Below are 20,461 nucleotides of genomic sequence, written 5' to 3'. Positions count from 1 at the left end.
GCAGCCTACGTAGTGCTTAATCTGAAGACTGGCGCTGTCATGTTATCTGTATGAATTCTGCACAGACAGCAGTGAAACATTTGAGAACATATTTAACAGAAAGTAGACATTAAAGATGACTTCCATTAACACAACATACTCATCTACCAGCCGCCATGCCCAAACACTTCAAACTAAAATCAGATTTACAGAGCAGCTTCTTTGAAAAAGAAAGAAAAAAAACTATAAAATCGCTTTCAAAAAGACTTAATGCTTTTTTAACAGCTGAAAGCAGCAAAGTGTCCAGGAGAGGTAAGAGCATGTTGGTTAGACAGCTGTGCAAATGAATTCAGTAATCAGCAGTGTTTTAAGGGTTTCTGTGGAAGATCGAGCCGTGGCTAGTCTCTTCTGGAGCACAGCTCCATACCGCCCACCCACCGCACCATTATGGCTTGAATCAATGCACAGCCATAACCTGGAGAAAGCACACAAACGGCCCCTCAGCTTGCCATTCTGCTGGTGACTGTGTAAAGATCCCCCACAAAGCCCTACTTCTTCTACTCAGCTCTACAAAAACTCATTTGCTTTCCTCCTCACTGCTGTCTTTGTGGCTGAAAGAGTGCAGGTGAGATGAGCATGCAAATATCCAACACGCGGATATGCACACATCACACACACACGCCCATGTCTCCACATGGCACAGCGTAGCTTGCTCTGTATACTTTTAAGCCAACCCAAGATGGCGGCTCCTGAGGTCTCTTTGTGCTTGCCAGCATGCTATTTAGAACTAAGAAAAGGTGCTTAGGGCTCAGTGTCCAGTGTACTTTTTTCATTTTCCTCTGTTAGAGCGGTTTTAACTATAAAATGACAACAAACTGCAAGGAATACATTTTTGGTCAACATATGGGGGGGAAGTGTTTACTCACATTTCTTAAGTGTCCAGAGTGTGGCAAACCTTTAGTCTGTGAAAGGAAGAGAAAAAATAAAATTAGAGGTTTAGGAAAACAGAAATTTCAAACTTCTGATGAACTGTGTGAAAAAGAAAAAGACATGAAGCCAAAATACAGGAAAATCATAGCAGCTATTGAATCCCAAGGTGAAGCTGGCTGCAAGACACACACCTACACTCACAGACACCACAGATCTGAGATGAATCAAAAAGCAGAAAAACACGTGCTAACACAAGGAACAAATGATTTCAACAAACAGCTGGCAAAGTAAGCAAAATTTGCAATGAAACGAGTTTCAAATGATTACAGTTGCTTTTCAGTGAAAACGCAGACAATGCTAAAACAAAGGCACTTAAATCTGATGTGATCTGTATAGACTGAACAAGACAGGAAACATTTAAAATATGCACTCTCAAAGCAAATTTTTTCATGTTTCACATGTAAATTGTCTGACACAGTTTGTTCAAAATAAAGGAAGCATGTAAGAAAATGGATTCAGTTTAATGAGACAATCAGTAAGCTCTGCCTGTTCTGATGATTCAACATACTTTTCAGCTAACATTCCATCTGCTCTGTTATTTGTGGGGTAGTTATGTGTAGAACAGCATCGTTCAGGCCTAACAAGCATATACTTCTACATGCACACATCACTATTTCAAATTCAGAGAATTTCAGAAAATTCTTAGCAAAAATCTTCCATACATTTTTCTTCAATTAATTAAAAATGTGTTTAGGCTTTAAACTGAAATTCTACTATTGTTAAAGCATCCTCCTACAGAAATGTACATGTACTTCCAATGAACTTTCTTTGACCTGAAATTAAAATATGAACTTGCTTAGAAGTAGCAGACATCATGTACAACATTCTGAATAACTGGACGGGACGTCTAGAACTAAATGTGATAATTAAAAAGTCACAAAGCACATGCACTAGTTAGCATCTGTATACTGAATTGTTGCATCTTTTAGCAGCCCAAGTCCAATAAAACTTGATTTGTATGAATGTTACTACAGGGACTACAATATCAGATATATGCTTTCTCTTTCTTGTCTATTTTTTATGACAGAATGTGAAAACTATGCGAAAACGATACAGAGATCAACACCAAGGCCTGGATCTCTATGGAATTTTTTTTTTTTTTTGAAAAAATGTATTTAAAATCATTGATATGAATCTAGCTGTCTTCCTTCCAGCGCAGTGTGAACTAAAAAAAAAGTCAGAAAATCATCCATTAAAATCTGAAGAGCCTAAGTGTCATTGTGCTCCATCACTGGTCTCAAATCTCTCCAGGAATAAGCCTAGCTTTGAATGAAAAGAGGAAGGAGGGAGTGAAGCCTCTCAAAATGAGAGCATAGATCCTGAAGTGAATAATACAGGGGAGAGAGAGAGAGAGAGAGAGAGAGAGAGAGAGAGAGAAAGAGCACCAGGCAGAGAGAGCAGTCTATAGAGACCCACAGCTCTAAACGTGTGTGACGTAAATGCCAGCTTTGAAGGACAGGTTTGGGGGCGCTCTCTTTGGGGAAATGTGCAAATCACATGCACAGAGTCAGGAAGGTCAGCCTGTGCATATCGAATGATTGCTGAGAAGGAATCTTAAATGTCTAGCCAAGAAAAAAGAAAAAGTGATACTCAGACACCAGAAGAGGTAAGAAAAGAATATTTATGTTAAAATTAGAAGTTATCACTAGACCCCATGTATAAGTGTGTTAATGCTGTCAAAAGTCTTTGAAGTGATATGTGAACTGGTAGATGTGTGAACGTGGTCAGCACCGAGAGCTGTATATGAGCATACGGCAAGCATCTGACACAAATCACATTAGATCAGGGTGGATCTGCTAAGAGTAAGCTTTTTTTTCCTTTACAGCTTTGAGAAGATGTATACCGAGAGCCCTAAGCCCCTGCTCTTATGCCACAGCACGGAGCCGTCCACTAAGGAAATTGCCCCCGAAAGTCAATTCGAGCCATCAGAGATTGCAAAATGTCTTCCGTCTGGAATAATTGAATTTAGGGCTTAGGTGATTAGGCCTGCCTTTTTAAACACCCTTGCAGAGGTTTAAATTCGGCCCCCACTCTCTCTCACACCCCCTGCACTGTAATCTGGCACAACTTCTGACGGCCATCTCCTAGGCGTGAGGCCACAGCCTCCGCTCTGAAGAGTCAGAAGCAGGCGCTACATCTGCTCCAAGAACATTACAGCTAGCCTCAGCCCCACATGAACAGAGTGAGAGGCAGATGAGTATGCTGGCTGGTGCTGCTTTTAAGTAGTTATTTATTTACATTTTATTAATTTTAATTCATGAATATATAATATATTCAATATATATATATGTATATATATATATAACCAGTGCCCTGACTGCTGCGCTTGATTTATCACGCATGGTGGTGAATTAACGCTGACATATCACACGTTCGGGTTTGTTATTGGTAACGGCGACGACAGAGGCCGCCTTCTGTGCACTGTCAAAAGAGAATGGAGACATTTAAAAACGAAAAGGTCAACAATAAATCAGTATCTCAAACACTGCCCCGAGGTGTGATTTGTGACGGCTCAGCGGCTTGGCTGAGAGGAGCAGGTCCGGCTGAGTGAGATGAGGACGAGAGAGTGGTCAGGCTTATCAGCACGGACACACCTCGCCGCTGATTGAAGCCCAGCACTGTTAGATATACTTATAGGCCCACAGTGATCAAAAACAGCTCTGGAACGTAATACCAAAGACATGCGTCAGGCCTTAAAACAATCCAACGCTGCTTATCAGAGCCACTGTCACGCCTCACTACCGTCCACTGCTACCTCCACTGCAGCTTTTGAAACAATGAGGTGAGAAAATACATAAATGCATACGAGTGAGTTGAGTGAACAAACAAATAAATAAATAAATAAATAAAACAAGTCAGCAACTTTCTCCTTGTTTTGTTATTCCGAAATCCAGAAATGCAACTTAAGCTATAAAACCCCAGCTTTTCTGAAAAGCACATAGCACCAAAGCGTTTCAATAATGCCTCCTTAAATATGGTGCAGGGCATTCCTGAGGCAATTCCTTGTCAATGGTAAAATGTGCTATTTCATTATAACTGCCCTGGACACAACAGCATCCAAACATTCAGTGCTGTTATCACGACTGTACATCAGCGCAAAGCTTTACTGAGATGCCCAAATTGGGTTCATTAAGACATAATTATAAGAGAATGTTTAGGTGACCGAAAGTTTAAGACATAATTTTTTTTTTTATTAAAGTTGAATCTTTATATGCTTTTTACATGCTGTGACAAAATTGCTTCACCATTCATGTAGTTGGAAGGTAGCATTTTGCAGCTTTTATGAGGCGTTCGAAGCCTCTAAGCTATGCCCTTTCATAGCACTGGCTGCTAATAAGGAAGGGTTGCTATTGCTGTGCGATTTCTTTGTATGCTGTTTCCCACTTTATTGCATGCTGGCTTTGGCAGAATAGGTCCCTTTGACATTACTATGGTATAAAGGCTCTCATCACATGATCGCACAAAGGGCCAATTTTTCTTTCCGATGAACAGAATCAAAATGAAAGCCCCTTTACTTTCTTACCTCACTGCGTGGAGTGGTGGTAGGAGGCAGGGGCACAGAGAATAGCATTAGCGTACAGCATTCATCTCCTCTGATAAACATCCTCTCGTCATTTGTATGAAGCAACCAAATCTAGGCAGAGGAGGATAATAAGGAGAACAGTACCTGAAGTATTCTCCAAGGTTAACCTGATTTCACTTGTCATTGACTGGGCTGCAGGACAGCTGTGCCGTATTCATTGTGGAGAAAAACTGGCTTCCAATAAAGTGGCAGGATTTACAGTAACCCATGCCGACCTTTCCAGAAACTACTGTGGGGCCAACGAAGAGGCAGGAAAAAGGAAATATCAGGAAAATCACCTTTTTATTACTAATATTGGCTATAGCCTGGGGACTGGAGGTTAACACATGTTGGAGGTTAACACACTGTTCAGAACAACTGGCTTAGAGAGGTATCTGGAAACTATACGGTCATAATCAATATAATGTATAGGTGGCCACAAGCAGCACACCGCACAAACTACTTATGAATAAAATTTCAATGAAATGTTCTTTCTGCTTAAATACTAATAATGAGTTATTCCTCTTTTGTTGTTTAGTGATTAAAAATGTGGCTCTCAACTGAGTTATTAAATTTTTTTTACATCTTGGTCACCTAATTAAGCTCCATCAATCATATTATAGTCATCAGCACTAAAAGAACATTGACCAATTGCATGTTTCTTTAAATTGATGATTAAAATAAGAAATCATTTGTTTTTAGAAGAGGCACTCATCTGGTGCAGCTATCTAAGTTTTCTCCTGACAATGCCATAAGTAATACAGAATATAATTGACCCTGACTAATTCACCAGAATCAGTTTTCTTTAAATGTGCTACTATTGGTGCACTTAGTCTGTTCTAACTTATTAAACCTTATTAAACTTATTAAATCTGAAAAATGAAATAACACAGTACATATAATGCTTTGTGAAAATGTCTAATAAACGTAGTACTATATTTTTGCCATATTATTTACTCGTAGATACACATGCACTGTACGATCAAATTACATTTTTTGTTAGTTTTCTCACATGACATTAAGTAAGCACAAGTAAGCTCTACAAGGAACCTGACCACTAAAGGATTTTTAAGACCGATACAAATTTCACCCCAACATTTCTTACGTGTAGTTACCTTCTCGCCTCAATAGTCCTCCAAGATAACATGATGACTTTTAAAAATAAACTTAAGCTAAAAAAAAATAAATATTCATTGTATGATCATTTAAACATTTTAAACATAAACATGATTACATGCAGGAACACTTGTATATGGCGTGTTACTCTATAACTATACCAGAACTCTTTTTTGAGACGTGAATAACGTCTCACAGCATATCAATAGGCTCTGCATTCTAACACACACATGGCACGTCTGAAACAGAAGTTAGATTGTTTGGCTACCAAGCCATGTTGGATACTTGTTCAGCTGATGTTTATTTACTTGTCCCTCTGATTTAATCTTTTCCAATGCACTGACTGTAACCATATGCACTTCTAATTCGCAGATATATTTACCATTGCTTCATTTAGGTACAAGGCTGAAGTTGGCTTACTATTTGTCAGCGTCTTGTTTGAATTTACCAGTTCCACCTTAAATGGGATATTTTTATTATTAAGTAATGCAACTTCCCATGAATATTGATGACCTCTTTTGTGAGGTAGCGTTACTTTGCTTGACTCTGCTAAGGTTAGCTGATGTGATTTGTGGCGTTCCAGACACGTGTGTTCTCAACAAGAAAGTTGTATACCTGTGGTATACAAACTACGTAACAACACTCATGACATGGTTGAAGAATCTGTACTTTTTACCTCTCTGTTTCTTTCGCTAATTGTCATTCATGGGCCGTTATAAACACCAATACCGATTTATCTACAACTAGCTCATATTAGCTCATGTTATTGGAATGCCAATTTATCGGTCAGGCTCTATATGGAACAAACTAAAATATGGCATTGTTTTGTAAATTTTTGGGGAAAAAATAATGTGCCAATATTTTTGCACAGGTCACATTATATGTTATTTTTTAAATTGTCAAATTCAGCAAATAAACAGTAATTGTGCATTAAAACATGCAGAAGTGTGTTGTCTGTAGAGAACGTCATTTTTTCCACTTAGAACATCAAGAAAACATGTCATTTGACCAGGGGTACCCAAACATATGCATACAACTTTAGGTGAGTTAGATTAGGGAAAACATAGTCTCTCATCCCATGACACACCACTTGGTCATTTAGCATGACAGTCAAATGACCTCTTCCTGAAACAAAGGTATTTGTTGGTCACATTATGCGGTGAAAAAAACAGACTCTCGGTCGATATGCAGAAGTCTGGCTTGCAAGACTAGGGCAAATGCAATGTGATCCCCAGGACAGGGTAAGGGACACTCTCAAAAGTCCAGCAGATCACACCTTAACAAAGAGAGGAAAGAGCTCTCTCCATCAGTGAGATCATAGCTAACTATAACCTCAATGACCCATTGGCAGCAGATAATCAGCTAAGACTCGAACCTCAACCTTAGTCCCAATGTTCACATCTGCAGAGCTGAGCACTGCTTTATGTGGGACAGTCTCAACGGAGGAAAACCACTGCTGTGTTTTAGGTGTTGTAGTCAAAAAAGCTTTGTCATACCAGTCAAGGGTTTTCGAATTGCCATGGCAACAGGCAGTCTGTGATTTATGTACGACAAACTCAAACATGCACAAAACATTCTTCAGTGCTTGGGTGCTTTGAACAGGATGATGATGACATTAAATGGTCATTGTCCAGTGTTGTATGCTCATGACTGTGTGAGTGTCTGTATATTTGGCCATTGTTTTCTTGTCTAAGCATGCCTGTTCCAGCGCTCTATCTGTGTGACAGGCGTGGTTAAGGCCGTTAGGCACGTCTGCATCGCGTTCTTTTGCAACTAAACTTTACGGTGCACGATGCTGCTTTTGTTCAACTTGCACTGACTGCACTACAAAGGGAGGGTGGCACAGTGAGAATGGGAGCAGAGGAGTAGGCTTTTGAGGGGACTGCGAAAGGGGATTAAAAGGCATTTATTTTTTCAGCAGAACACTGTGGACAAAAATCTACCTCAGAAAGGAAAGGCAAGGAAATCACTGTGGCCCCACAGTGCTTTAGAGAGGTCAAAGGCTTGCACATGAAGAGGAGACAGAGCACAGGTAAGAGAGACCATGGCTCAAAGCACCACTCAGAGGAGAGACGGAGTGTCCACTCAAAGGCTACTCAAGGGAGCGGACGGGGGAAGCTGGGGGGGGGTGCTGATTCACAGTCGTGTCCTTACTTTCCCTGTGACCTTTTAGCACTTAGAAATACTTAAATGCGTCATCAAAGTTCCGCAACTAAATGTGCTGTGAGGCCACACTCTGAGTGTCGACATCTTGATGCAAGTGCTCAGAGCTGACAATAGGTGCTAAGGAAAAAACTTTAAAAAAAAAAAAAGAAAGAAAGAGTCCAAGTGTGGTACACCATACCTGGCCAAGCCCATGACCTAAATAAGAAACTATAAGAAAAATCGGTCTGAAAGAAACATTAAGCATTACATCTGATACTATGAAGGCCATAGCCACTGCTAATACAGATGTCAATGAATTAGGGGTGCATAATATATTTTAGGCCAGGCTCACAGTCTCCACTCTAATTCATCCCAAAGATGTTCTATCGGGTTGAGGTCAGGACTCTGCAGGTCAGTCAAGTTCGTCCACACCAAACTCGCTCATCCGTATCATTATGGATCTTGCTTTGTGCACTGGTGTGCAGTCATGTTGGAACAAGAAGGGCCATACTGAAAATTTTCCCACAAAGTTGGAAGCATGAAATTGTCAAATCTCTTGGTCTGCTGAAGCATTAAGAGTTCCTTTTACTGGAACTAAGAGGCCAAGCCCAACTCCTGAAAAACAACCCCACACCATAACCCCCATTCCACCAAACTTTACACTTGGCACAATGCAGTCAGACAAGTACAGTTCTCCTGGCAACTTCATTCATCGGATTGCCAGACGGAGACGCGTGATTCGTGACTCCAGAAAAGAGTCCAGTGGTGGCACTTTACACCACTGCATTCGACTCTTTACTGTCACACATTCGGAGCCTCCAATGGAGGAAACAATCTCCCAGAATGCTCTGGGAGATCAGGTGATGGAACGCTCCTATCAGAGATCACAATCTCCAGATTACTTACTTTGTTCACCTGCGTTGTGACTTGTGTGTATGTTTTGCTCCTTTTTGACGACAATTGCGGATTTAACTTCATTAAATCACCTTTGTCTTTCTTCCGCATTCGTCTGTGATTCTGTGAACCTAACAGAATACCTCGCCACCATGCAGACCATGCAGATCAGGAAGCCTTTCAAAAGGCTCTCGTCGAGCAGGGACAACTTCTCAGTAGACACCAGCAGGCGCTTTCCGGAGTCACTCATTTGCTGGAATCGATTGCTCTTCAGCAAGCTGATCAGCAGGCTCAGCTGGTGCCGTTGGTGAACAGCGTTAAGGAGATGACCACTCAGTTCCAGACTATGAACCTCACGCAGCAGCCAGAAACAAGAGCGCCTGCCAACGAGGCAGCGGAGCAGTCATCAGCAGCCTTTCCGGTTAGTAAACCAGACAAATTTGAAGGAAACCCTGACAAATGCAGGGTATTTCTATTACAGTGTGCTGTGATTTTTGAGAATTCACCAATGGCTTCGGAAGATTTGCTTTGTAGTATCATGTTTATCAGAAAGAGCGCTCGAATGGGCCACAGCCAGCTGGTCTGCTTGTGCTGCCTTTCATATGTTCAGTTCATGAAGGAGTTTAAGCCAGTATTTGACCATCCCTATGAGGGGAAAATCAGCAGAGAATTACTCTCTCAATTATGTCAGGCAAATTGTTCAGCAGTTGACTACACATTGGAATTCCACACTTTAGCCGTCAGCAGTGGGTGGAACAAGGCTGCGCTGCTTGTGATGTTTTGGCAGGGGCTAAATACTGACATTCTACAGGAGCTCGACGAATTGAACCTAGACCAACTCATCACTCTAGCTATCAAGTTGGACCACCTCATGAACTCTCGTAGAAAGAAGAGGACTGCTAGATCTTCACTGCCACTAGCTCAGTGCTTAAGAGAGGATCAGGAAGCACCGGTAGCCATGGTATGTGATACCTTATACCTTACAGATATCACAAGAAGAGAGGCAGCGATGTTACCACCTGCATTTATGCTGTTATTGTGGTCAAGTTGGACACCGACTGTGGGAGTGCTGCTTGAGACCACAACAAAACAAGGCACCGACCCCTGGACAGTACATGGATTTCACTCCACAAGCTTATGTGGTGAGTGTTCCCACAAAGGGGTTGGTATCGAAATCTGTTGTGTTGTCAGTCCGGATATGCTTTCATTCCATCTCTCTTGTTGTTGCAGCACTGATTGATTATGGAGCTGGGGGCAACTTTATCCACATTAGCCTTATGGAGCAGCTACAAGTTCCAGTTAGAACTGTAGAAAGGCCCTTGGCAGTGACTGCTCTAGATGGAGACCCAGTGGGAGGGAAACCCATTGCTCAAGCCACCACACCCATGGAGACACACTGAGCTCCTTTTGTTTTTAGTATTAGAACAATCAGATTTTGATGGAATTCTAGGTCTCCCTTGGCTGGAGAAACATAACCCTGCCATTTCTTGGACCGAACGCACAATCACCCACTGGTCCTCATATTGTCTCCAGACCTGCATCCCTATACCCTCCATATGTCTCAGTTCCACTACTGTAGAGAGTCCCCCATGAATACTTATACCTCAAGGAGGCATTTAATAAAACCAATGCAACCAAATTACCACCTCATAGACCCTACACAGACCCTGTGCAATAGAACTCATTGAAGATCCGGTATTTCCCAAAGGTAGAGTTTACTCTCTAATTCAAGAAGAACAAATGGCCTTAAATGCGTACATAGAGGAAGCTCTCAAACAGGGATTCATTCAACCATCTACGTCCCCCATCGCCTCAAGTTTTTTCTTCATTAAGAAGAAGGACGGAGGACTTGGGCCCTGCATAGATTATCATGCTTTGAACAGAATCTCTAAGGCTTACCTGTATCCTCTCCCTTTAGTGCCGGCTGCTCTAGAACAGCTTCAAGGAGCTAAATATTTCACTGAATAAGATCTCCATAGTGCTTATAATTTGATTCGGGTAAAAGCAGGAGATGAATGGAAGACGGACTTTTTGACCACTAAGGGGCACTATGAGTACAGGCTGATACCTTTTGGGCTCTCTATCACCCCCTCGGTCTTTCAGGCTTTCATAAATGATGTCCTGAGGGATATGTTAGGAAGATTTGTCATTGCCTACTTACATGACATCTTAGTATATTCTCCTTCCTGGGAGTCCCATGTTCAAAAGGGGAGAAATGTGAATTTCACTTACAATCGGTCGCATTCTTAGGATACCTTTTTAGCCCGCAACGTATAGTGATGGATGACCATAAGGTCGATGCGATAATCGCATGAGCTTGACCAAATACTGTGAGGGAACTACAAAGGTTCCTAGGGTTTGTGAACTTTTATAGAAGATTCATTAGAAACTTCAGTTCCATAGCTGCCCCCTTTACCTCTCTTCTTAAACAGAATCCTAAGAAGCTCTCTTGGAATGAGTCAGCAGAAAGGGCCTTTCAAGATCTTAAGGAGGCTTTCACCTCAGCCCCCATTCTAGTACACCCTGACCCTGCAGAACCTTTCGTAGTGGAAGTTGATGTTTCAGAAACTGGAGTAGGAGCAGTACTGTTCCAAAGAAGCGGTTCCCTTGCCAAATTGCACCCCATTGCGTTTTACTCCCACAAATGCACGTCAGGCTAGACGGTCCTTGTTATTCTCTAGGTTTCAATTCAGTATCATGTATAGGCCAGGCTTCCGCAACACCAAAGTGAACACTTTGTCCAGGCAATACCAGCTGGACACCAATACTGTCTCCAGGGAAGTTCCAGAACGCATCCTTCCTCCTGAGGTCAAGATTTCCTCTATCAGGTGGGAGATTGATGAGGAGATCGAAGAAGCCCTCACACACACTACAGTACTCCCACAATGTCCTCCTGAGAAACTCTGGGTGCCCCAACCTTCATCTACTCCTGCTCAACGTGTGCTCAATGTAAGACTCCCAAGCTTTTACCAGCAGGAAAGTTATTACAATTACCTGTACCCAAACGACCATGGTCCCATATCGCTATTGACTTCGTAATGGATTTACCCAAATCACAAGGAAACACTACTGTTATGACTGTCATCGACAGATTCTCCAGGGGGGGGTTCGATTTGGACCCTTTAGTACCCTTCCTACTGCTTTTCAGACTGTGGAGGCATTATTCCAGTTTGTTTTCAGGTTCTGTGGAGTCCACAATTCATCTCTCAGGTATGGAAACCTTTTTTGAGCATCTGGGAGTATCTCTGAGTCTGTCCTCGAGGTATCACCCACAGACCAATGGACAATGTGAAACAGCTAACCAGGAACTTGGTAAATTTCTCAGACTGTACTGCCATGAGAACCTGGCAGATTGGGCTCGCTATATAGTATGGGCCGAGATAACACAGCATGGGCCGAGATAACACCCCATTCCAGTGCTTTCTAGGCTTTCAGCCTCCCCTGGCACCGTGGACGGGGGCACAAACTGATGTAACGACTGTGGATCATTGGATGAAGTGTAGTGACCAGGTTTGTGAACAGATGCACCAACACATAGATCACATGCTGCAGTAACAAAAGAAGCAAGCGGACAAACGTCGGGGTCCCACTCCCACTTTCTGGCCGGGAGATCAAGTATGGCTGTTGACTTTTGACTTCAAGATTCCTGAGGGAGGTTGTCATAAGCTTCTTGCTTAATATATAGGACCATTCAAAGTAGTCAAATGTATTAATGATGTGAACTATCGCTTAGACTTAAAGTAGTATCTCGCTCATTTCATGTTGCTCTATTAAAACCTGTGATTGCACACCAGACATCACACCCCCGCCACCAGAGTTGCTCGAAGGAGCTCCGATCTATATAGTACTATAGGCTGTTGGACTCCGGGAGACATGACAAGATAGAGCTCTCCTATCAGAGATCACAGTCTCCAAATTACTGACTTTGTTCACCTGCGTTGTGTATCATGTGACACTTAGCATAGAGTACTTAAGCCTGGGCTTTGAGTCACTTCTTTGCGAAGTACTGTCTCTAGGAGACTTACTGAGTGTTCTATGATTGTCTGTTTCTTTGGTTTTTGACTTTGTGATTCGTGCATCGACCCCTGATTTCTGCCTAGCCCTTATTGTACCTTTCCCAGTGTTTGTTGGACCTGTGTTTTTTGTGACCTTTGCCTGGACTTTGACTTTGTGTATGTTTTGCCCCTTTTTGACGACAACTGTGGAATTAACTTCATTAAATCACCTTTGTATTTCTTCTGCGTTCGTCTGCGATTCTGTGAACCTAACATTTGCATTGCGCTTAGTGATGTAAGGCTTGCACCTCAGCATCCGCTGACCCCATGCTGTCATTTTATGTGGCCTACCACTTTGTGGCTGAGTTGCTTTTGTTCCCAATTGCTTCCACTTTGTTACAATACCACTGACAGTTGACTGTGGAATATTTAGTAGTGAAGAAATTTCACAACTGCCACAGGTGGCATCCTATCACGGTACCATGCTGGAATTCATGAGATCCTGAGAGCGACTCATTCTTTCGCAAATGTTTGTAGAAGCAGTCTGCATCCCTAGGTGCTTGGTTTTTATACACCTGTCGCCATGGAAGTGTTTGAAACACCTGAATTCAATTATTTGGATGGGTGAGTGAATACTTTTGGATATGTAGTGTATATGGATTACAGGTTAGTGAAATTAATTAATAATTATTTTTAAACAATTACTTTATATTCTGTTCATAAGTAACTAGCATTATGCTCTACTTTCACCCACCTAAACATTCAGTTGCCACCATACTATGTCCAGCTAACTGGTTAGACAATCTTTCAAAATGCAAAACTAAACTGAGTTGCTACTATCAGTATTGGCCACAAGGTATTAATACATGATTTCTGGCCCACAAACGCAAAATCGAAGCATCCTTACAGTGAACTGAGTGTTTGAGCTCCCAAAACACTGACTTCAAAGCACAGCAATGCATCAAAACCCTTATCATCACCACAGCCCTGAGTAACTGAACTGATCCTCTACCCCACCAACTCTAACTGACTCCATGCTCCAACCTCCAACTAATGATGGCAGTCTGGACAAGAAATTAACAATAAGTACTGAATAATTAATTGGACCAAAGGCTTTGAAGTCAAGCACTCCTGTGCTGGCCCATGTCTGTTTCACACAGGTTGTGGTGTCTACGGGGTGACAAGGCAAATATTAATCTGTCTTTCTCTCTCTCTCTCTCTCTCTCTTTCTTTTTTTTTTTTTTTAAAGATTTGAACTTTAATAAGTGATGAGTCCAAGGACACGTAAGAAGGAAGATGACATTGTCTTGATCTTCTGGAGGAAGTGGCTCGAGTAATTTGGTAAATTACCTTAGAGACGGAGAAAGTCTAACCCTGCATGCTCTTCTGTACTCATTCAATTTACGAAAGTATGGAGGAGTTCACATTTTTTCGTTCTTTTTTCAAAAATGAAAGCAATTACAAAGTCCTCTTTGTGTTTCCTAGGAGATACAGGAGATAACATGCTCCCACAGATAGGGAGTCTTTCTGTGGGGGCTCACAGATTGTCGTCCCTATTCATTTGACAGACAACCAAAAGAAAAATCTGGCTTTCAGCACATCAGTTATGTCTGAAATACCAGCCTATATGATTGTGCAGCCTATACGATTAAATCTACTAGCCACAAAGTGCACCATTTATTGTGTTAGAGAGTGTACTTTGTACTGTCATGTACACAATTTAATGAAACTTTGGCACATAATGCAACTACAACTGAGGCAAGGAAATTAAATCGCTAGTGTTGCCAGGCTGTTCACATGCTTAAAAGTGTTTCTTTAACAGTTCTTTAGTAAAAGCAATGGTTTTATATAACTCAATATATAACTCAAAAACCATTCTGAATGCATCAACGGTTCTCTGCATGGTTAAGTGGTTCTTTTGTAAGATGGAAAAGCTGCTGTGTTTGGGTCTTAAAATGGTTCTAAAAGTGTTGCTGTTACATAGTCATAAAAAGCCACAGTATGTTTTTTTTCTACTATATAGATCCATTTTTGCTTTTTTTTGCATTCATTTCATTAAACAACAGCCTACCTTGATGAGAGTGTTGCAGGGCAAATCATTGTTTTCAAAATACTTTTCAAATATATTTTATATAATAAAAATGAGCCAAGTTTGATAGCTCAACAAACTGGTTGCACGTTACCGCCAGCACAATTTAACTTGAACTAAACTGAACTAAAATTTCAAAATGCCGAAAGCAGAGCCCACATGTAAGACAAGATCAGACGGATACTTCAATCATATCCCCAAGAAGTGTCCACTACTCTCGGTACCTCTTGTGTCTGAAAGCATATCCACCAATGATTGGCTGACGAGAACCATGCCATTTGAAAGTACCATCATCACTGACTCAGTCATTCAAACAGAAACACACACACACACACTCACATATACACACACACAGGCAAACAGAGTACATCAGTTAATGTGGCAAACTAATGAAGTGCACTGATTGACATTTCTGGGCGAATGATGCTCCACTCATCACCTAGGACACACACTCGCTTATCTGACCTGCCATAAGAGAAAACGAATAGTTATCTCGCACACTAATGGATCCTGTTATGCCAACCATTCAGTCATCAACACCCAAACTAATCTTTATACCACTCACATCAATCAACACGGCCTCCCCCTGAATGATTTTACATCACAAATGGGCAAATGTTTCTGTAGAGGTAGAAGACTGACTAGGAAAAGAAAAATGACTAAATATTGTGTTCATTCACTGTTCTCTGCTCATATTTTGTGTTGTGAAAATAATATTGTGATGTTCAAATATGAGGGAATTTGTTCAAAATTCAGAAGTCAAAAATTGAGGGAATTATACATGTTTTTAAAAAGAGTAATCTGTGCAGTGTGGAGATGACAAACTGCAGCTTTTCTCTTGAGAAATCACTTTTTATATAAAGTGTAGACACAAAGAAAGGATATGGTGGGAAAAACAGAAACAGATAGCACTCAAAAAAAACAAGCCTGGGCATAATCTTCCATTCTCATCTTATCGAGTGTGAGGATCAATAGCAACACCAGGCAGTAAAGATCGTAGGTGTTTGATTTAGCAGAGAAGTTTTGACTTTGTGTTTGTGCTGCCTCAGTCTGCTCATCGTCTGTAAACCCTGGAGGAGCGAACCATGTGGGCGCTTTGAAATGACCGAACACAAAGAGAAGGGATAAGTGTGATGGAAGGAAGAAGGGGGGCTGGAGGGAGTGAGAGTGTTTGTGTTTATGGATGGTGATGTGGGAAAGACAGAAAGAGAGAGAGAGAGAGAGAGAGAGAGAAAGCAAGAGAGAGTGTGAGAGAGAGAGAGAGAGAGAGAGAGAGAGAGAGAGAGAGAGAGAGAGAGAGAGAAAGTGAAGATGCATGAGTGTCTCTTTCTGTTCCCAAGCAGCCAACCTCGAGAACTTTCCAATTACCATCAAACGTTGTCATCTTAATGGCATGCCTGGCCTCTAGATGCGTTAGCACATGGGTCCTTGAGCAGCTTCTAACACCAGCAATGACCTCCTATAAAACGACCTTTGATCCATGTACTATGTTTTACCTGTATACAATAGCAAAACTGTTCGCCCTCGTCAGTAATAACTAAGGCCTAGATCAACTTTATAGCTGGTAGGACATCACAGCTCCCAGTGTTCTCTGCTAACCTAAATCATAAGTGGGAATTAGACATAAATCCAGACAGATTAATTGCCTTTCGGCGTTGCTTTATAAAGAACACTTTTAAATATTATTTCTAGTAAAAAAAACAAACAAACAAAAAAACACTAGTGTCAAAGCTTATATTTCGCATTTGTATCAGTATAACAATATGTAGAATATGTACAAGAATTTCATAATTAGTCTTTGTATCACTTTTCCTGGCATGGATTCTGATCACTAACAGTGACAAAAGTTTCTGATGAGTTGATCAAATTCATCTGAGACTTGTCTGATCACAAGCGTCAATGGAGAGAATGAGACATTTTATAAAAAGATCTTAACATGGTCAACTCACAAAGTGGCTTAAATTTAAACAAAACCTAGAAGATCCATCTTCATTTTACTTCTCTTAACTATTCTTTGTTTTAAAAATTTATTTGTTTTCTGCAGCATTCAATGAAAACAATAATTTTCATTAATCAAGACTGCACATACAATATGTGTATCTTTGAGTGCTTGCAGCAGAAATTTAGATCCAGAGGGAGAGATCTCATGAGGAGTCAAAAGTTTGTGCTTGAGGACAAGCTAAAGGAGGCTATTTGGCAGAGGTTGGGTTGTGAGCGGAAGGGCAGCCACTTTTCCTTTCCACCAGCAGCTGGCCACTCAAAAAACACTTGGTGCTCATCCCGAAATGAAGAAAAAAAAATCACAAAAATCACTCCTACTCCATCTTTCCAGGCATCAAGTGTCTTGAGAGGGTTGTGTGTGTGTGCCTATGCTGGGTGAAAGTGAGATGACCCTGCCATGGGCTGCTGTAACTCAGCCTGATCAGGCAGACAGAGGAGCCTTCCTCAGACTTTGAGATGTAGCTGATGGGCATCAGTGCTGTGACCACAGGTCAGGTACAGATGTGGGTTATAGACTGACTGACCGGGCTAGATCATTCTGTTTTCAACATACTGTGGTGGAATGACACTGAGGGAGGGAAAGAAACAGAGAGAAAGAGAAAGAAAAAAGACAGAAGGAGACAGTGAGAGGGAGAGAGGGAGAGAAAGAGAGACAGAAGAAGAGAAAGAGAGTGAGAGAAAAAGGAAGCATTAGATGGATGAGGAAGTAGACAGAGAGAACAAGAAAGAGAGAGAGGGAGAGAGAGAGTGAGAAAGACAGAGAGAGGAAGCGAGAAAAATTACAGACAGAGTGAAGTAAAGAAGAGGCGAAACACAACAAAAGCAAAACAAACACATTATTGTGCGCTCAGGCAGAGATTATGGGATAAAGGCAGCAATTTGATTCTGATCTCAAATCAGCACAAAAGCTTGAGCGTAAATCTACAGTATCATTGGCTGCATATCATCATGCAAATTGTAGTGTTACAGGAGATGGAGGCTGGCTTGTCTGTAACAGCCCTTACAAAAACAACATGCCATAAAAGAGATGGACAACAGTTAAGCAGACCAGAGTCATGAATGTTTACCACACTAGCAAATATTGGAGGATGTTAATATTTGCTCAAGAGTGATGGTGTTTGGTGGAGAATGGTAGGAATTTTAGGAGAATGCTCAGGTTTGTTTGAGTATGATTTTGGAGAATGTTGCTGTTTGCAGAAGACTGAAGGAATTGGTTGGAGAATGTTGAATTTATCTGAGAATTTATTTTGTTGGAATAGTAGAATTTGGTGCTTGGTGGAGAATGATTTTGGTACCTGGGGAATGATGGAATAGGTTGGAAAATGGTGTTTGGTAGAGAATAGGGGTGTTTGTTAAAAAATATTGGCTTTGGGAATGTTGCTTTTGGAGAATGTTGGTGTACGTTGAAAAATAATGGTATTTATCGATGAACGATGTTTGGTAAAGACTGATGGTGTTTAGAGGAGAATGTTGGTGTTTGTTGAAGAATGTTGATGTTTACTGGTGAATTGTGTCTGGTAAAGAACAATGATATTTTTGTATAATTATGTTTGTTGGGGAATGATTTTTGTGATAGAACATTACTGTTTGTTGGGGTATGATGGTGTTTTTGGAGAATGATATAATAAATTGTGGAGTGTTGGGGTTTGATGAAGAATGATGGTGTTTGGTGGGGAATGATAATGTTTGTTAATGAATGATGATGTTCGTAAAAAGAATAGTGGTGTTTGATACAGCATGGGTTTGGTGAAAAATAATGGTGTTGGGGAATGATTTTTGCAGAATGTTGATGTCCATTGGAGAAAAATGACATTTATTGCAGAAGGCTGGTGTTTGTTGCAGAATGATGGTGCTTATGGGAGAATGATGCCGTTTATTAGTGAACAATGATGTTTGGTAGAGACTGATGATGTATGTAGGAGAATGTTGGTGTTTGTAGGAGAATGTTGATGTTTACTGGTGAATGGTACTGTTTATTGGAGAATGGTGGTGTTTGCTGGACAACAATAATGTCTGTTGGTGAATGATGTTTGCTGAGAAATGATGATGTCTACTGGGGAATGTTGGTGTTCACTGCAGCATGACGATGTTTCTTTGGGAATCATGATGTTTGTTGGAGAATTGTGGTGTTTGGTGGAGAGTACTGGGGCTTGTTGGGAGTGTTGAGTTGGAATTCTTAGCTCTTTTTTCATATTTTTTTTACCGAGAACAATAAGTAAAGGTTTACAGACGATGAAGCCAAGTTGAAGGTTCACTGTCAAGTCTACCTGTCTCTGTTAAGCTTTCTCTCTCCATTTCCACTTCACTATGCTAAATTTTTGGGTAAAAGTTGTGCATTCTGAATAGTTTGGGTCATGCTGTGAAGTGAACTGTTGAAACTGTGGAGAGGAAAGGTAGTGTTTTATAAAATTCCCTGTCTGTCTCCCCATGGACTGATTCACTAAACCACTGACAGACATGATGCATTTGGGCGGACACAAGCACTCTTTCGCAAATGTGAAATCTCTCCAATGTAAGCATGGGCCAAGAGATGTGTCCATGTGTGCAGTGCCTGGAGCAGATGAATAGCGTTGCCTGGACTGCTTTCAAACACTTATTTTGTATCTCTGTGTTTATGGCCCTGTCTGCTAGCCCTGCATGTGGGCACTGCTCATACAAAATCTCACTAGACAGATGCAGCAGTGCTGACAGTGAACTGACACCTGGCTTCTGATACCTTTAATATCAATACATTACAAATGACAGACAAGGTGATAAAGGAAGTTCGAAGAGAAGGGAAGAGGGAGAGGCTTAAGGATATAAAGAGAAAGAAAGAGAAGGAGTGAACAAAAGATTAGAAGAAGGAGGTAGAAGGCAGTGAGAGATAGACAGGCAGAGTGAGCAAGTGGCTGTGTGGTGTGCTTGGCACTGATGGTGTGCCCTTTGGGCAGATGCTAGAGTCTCCTCCAGTCGAAACGTTCATGCAGAGAGATGAACTTGTTAAAGGCTGGCGTGATTAGTGGTGGGAGAGCTAAGGCACTTTTGTTCCGGAACCCGTAGCTGCTGCCTCCCGTCCATAAAAACCCTGATGTTTCATGGCTTCAGGGCAAAAAAAAATAATAATAAAATGGAGGAACACAAAGCAAAAGAAGGAAAGGAAAGGAATGAGAAGAGCATGAAAAAAAATATTGCAGGTGCTTCATGCCAATTGGAGGAGATGTGTAGTGAAATAGTAATGGCTTTTTAATGTTTATGAGTTTGGAGAGAACTTTGTGATGAGAGGCTGCTGGAATTCGTGAAGTGAAGACCACAATTACATCTGCTGATATTACAACCCTGGTGGTTTAAGACTAATAACAGTTTCTGAAGTGCAGTGAAAACACAGGGAGTGTGTTTTATGTGTACGCACTGCGCTTCACTAATCTATAGACTTAATAATTTATGAGATTTATAGCTTCAGCTCTGCTTTAATACAATCTCACATTAACCACTGCTACGGCACCTGCACCATTCTCTCTCAATATCAGTTTAATCTTTCTCCTCAAGCTGTGACTTATATGTAACATCAGCAAAATTATTACAAGAGAGATGGAGTTTGGTAAAGAATAGATGGCATAAGTAGTGGATGAAGTTCCTGCCACTACCAGAGTGACTGATTTAATTTGCAGAGTTACATAGTAGGCTTCTGAGATCGTGGGCAATATATCATCT

The 20,461-nt window shown here is 41.2% G+C and overlaps 1 protein-coding gene across 1 annotated transcript in view; it reads right to left on the bottom strand.

Annotated features, from left to right (window-relative positions):
• The window catches only part of tenm3 (teneurin transmembrane protein 3), a 628,014-nt gene extending 627,092 nt beyond the window's left edge, over positions 1-922 (bottom strand). Inside the window, exon 1 of the mRNA XM_037538774.1 lies at positions 906-922. The gene's annotated coding sequence lies outside the window, so the exon portion shown is untranslated. The remainder of the gene's footprint in view (positions 1-905) is intronic.
• Between the last annotated feature and the right edge of the window lie 19,539 nt (positions 923-20,461).

Source organism: Pygocentrus nattereri, chromosome 5 (genome assembly GCF_015220715.1).
Source record: "Pygocentrus nattereri isolate fPygNat1 chromosome 5, fPygNat1.pri, whole genome shotgun sequence".
Lineage (NCBI taxonomy): Eukaryota > Metazoa > Chordata > Actinopteri > Characiformes > Serrasalmidae > Pygocentrus > Pygocentrus nattereri.
This window is presented reverse-complemented; position numbering and strand designations above follow the sequence as displayed.